At 21.4% G+C, this 2729-nt stretch overlaps 1 long non-coding RNA gene across 2 annotated transcripts; it reads left to right on the plus strand.

Annotated features, from left to right (window-relative positions):
• Positions 1-478: 478 nt before the first annotated feature.
• LOC114077243 lies at positions 479-2417 on the plus strand. 2 transcript variants are annotated; one of them, XR_003578295.1, is made up of 3 exons: positions 479-556; positions 734-810; positions 2237-2417. It is a non-coding gene; the product is annotated as an uncharacterized LOC114077243 (long non-coding RNA). The 2 variants fall into 2 exon arrangements; XR_003578294.1 differs by lacking the exon at positions 734-810 and having other exon boundaries at positions 481-556.
• The last annotated feature ends 312 nt before the right edge of the window (positions 2418-2729 follow it).

Below are 2729 nucleotides of genomic sequence, written 5' to 3' on the forward strand. Positions count from 1 at the left end.
TTTCTTCCATTGATCCATTTGTTATGTTAATTGTCTTCAAAGTAACAAAACGTATTAGACTAAACTTTGGATCAAGTTTTAAATTTGATTGAACATAACGTAAATTAGAAATTAATGTCTTTTTTGTAATAGATAAGAGTTAAAAGACCATAAAATACTTGTTTTATTCTCCTTAGAGTTACTTTAATTTGCTATAAAATATTTTGGTCATCAAATCAATAACACCTATGGCTCAAAAAATAAAGTTTTACTATTTTACCAAATTTTAAATTTATTTTTCAAAATACAATTTAATATTTCTTTAGTAGATAAATTCATACTTACTATTTTCTTGTATATCATTTAATTTTTATTGAATATTGGCCAATTTGTGTTCATTAGATATTTTATTTTTATAACATAAATTAAATTCACTGAAATATTTAATTCACCATGCTATAAATAGAAGCATTCACATATTATTTTCAAGTAGAATATTGTGGCATTAGAAAAAAATATTTTGATATGGCTTTCAAAGTGATGACTTTTTTTCTTATGATCATGGTGATAAAAATTTGTAAGTTTTTTTCTCCCTCTTTTATATTGTGTACTTGTTTTAATTTTTTTTAACACATGAATATTACAACCACTTTTTGATTTTTTTTCACAAATTTTCTTTTTATTTTTTCTTGTATTAAAACATTATTTTCATAGATTTATTTTTTTATTTACTTATTCATTTGTTTATTTTTAGGTGAAGTTACACATTCATTAGAGGGAGGGAGAAGAAGTAGGCGAAAGATTGTTTTTTTTAGGATTAGAATTACTCATGTGAGTATATAAGATGCACCAATTAAACAACAACATCATTCTATATTATATTATTTATATATGATTTCTTTTATCACGTTGAAAAATTATCGATAATTTTAGATTTTTTATAAATTTATTGAGAATAATTTTTGACAAGCACATTTTTGAAAAATTACGTCATAATTTTGTAGGAAATATGTGGCGTTTTAGTATATATATGTGATAAAAGCTTCGATGTACATACCACGATCAGTTATAGATTTTTTGTATTATTTATATATGATTTCTTTTATATTCATGTTATATTATTTATATATGATTTCTTTTATCACGTTAAAAATTATCGATAATTTTAAATTTTTTACAAATTTATTCAGAATAATTTGTAACAGGCACATTTTCTAAAACTTACGTCATAATTTTGTAGGAAATAAGTGTCTTTAGTATATATATATATTTTTTGTTAAAGATAAAAGCTTCAATGTACATATCACGATCAGTTATAGATTTTTTATATTATTTATATATGATTTCTTTTATATTCATATTATATTATTTATATATGATTTCTTTTATCACGTTGAAAAATTATCGATGATTTTAGATTTTTTACAAATTTATTCAGAATAATTTTTGACAGGCACATTTTCGAAAAATTACGTCATAATTTTGTAGGAAATATGTGTGTTTTTAGTATATATATGTATTATTCGTTAAGATAAAAGCTTCAATGTACATATCACGACCAGTTATAGATTTTTAATATTATTTATATATGATTTCTTTTATCACGTTGAAAAATTATTGATAATTTTAAATTTTTTACAAATTTATTCAAAATAATTTTCGACTGGCACATTTTCTAAAAATTACGTCATAATTTTGTAGGAAATAAGTGTCTTTAGTATATATGTATTTTTCGTTAAGATAAAAGCTTCAATGTACATATCACGATCATTTATAGATTTTTTTATATTATTTATATATGATTTCTTTCATCATGTTGAAAAATTATCGATAATTTTAGATTTTTTATAAATTTATTCAGAAAATTTTTTGACAAGCATATTTTCTAAAAATTACGTCATAATTTTGTAGGAAATAAGTGTCTTTAGTATATATATGTATTTCTCGTTAAGATAAAAGCTTCAATATACATATCACGATCAGTTATATATTTTTTATATTGTTTATATATGATTTCTTTTATATTTATATTATATTATTTATATATGATTTCTTTTATCACGTTGAAAATTTATCAATAATTTTAGATTTTTTACAAATTTATTCAGAATAATTTTTGACATGCACATTTTCTAAAAATTACGTCAGAATTTTGTAGGAAATAAGTGTCTTTAGTATATATATGTATTTTTCGTTAAGATAAAAGCTTCAATATACATATCACGATCAGTTATAAATTTTTTTAAAATTTTTATAGGTGTTTCACCAGACGTTGAGGCAAGAGACGTCAAATTATGTTGTTTTTGTGAGAAAGATGAAGATTGTAAGAGTTTTTGCCATAAACCTCCTTATCGTTGTGCACTCCATGTATGTGCTTGCTCAAAATATACGTTTTCGAAAATTGGATTGCAAAACTTAATAGGGGTATGAAGAATGAAGGCTTTATGGACCAAATATATATTAAAAAAATATGAAAAATGCTTAAATTACAGTTTTTTCTTTTAAAATAGTTAATATATAGTTATCTCGATTATATGTAACTTACAAAAAAAAAAAAAAGGTTAATGCTAAAATAAGAAAAGTTTCTATCTCTATATACATTTTCCCCTTTTTCTTTCCCTTATTTTCATTTTTAAATATTAGTTGTTTAATATGCGAGTTACGTATATCTTGAATTATGTAATACACACAATTGTGTAAATAGTATTAAAAATTAAAATTAATTTGGATAAATAATTATAAGTGAAAGA

The sequence above is a fragment of the Solanum pennellii genome, chromosome 5, assembly GCF_001406875.1.
Source record: "Solanum pennellii chromosome 5, SPENNV200".
Lineage (NCBI taxonomy): Eukaryota > Viridiplantae > Streptophyta > Magnoliopsida > Solanales > Solanaceae > Solanum > Solanum pennellii.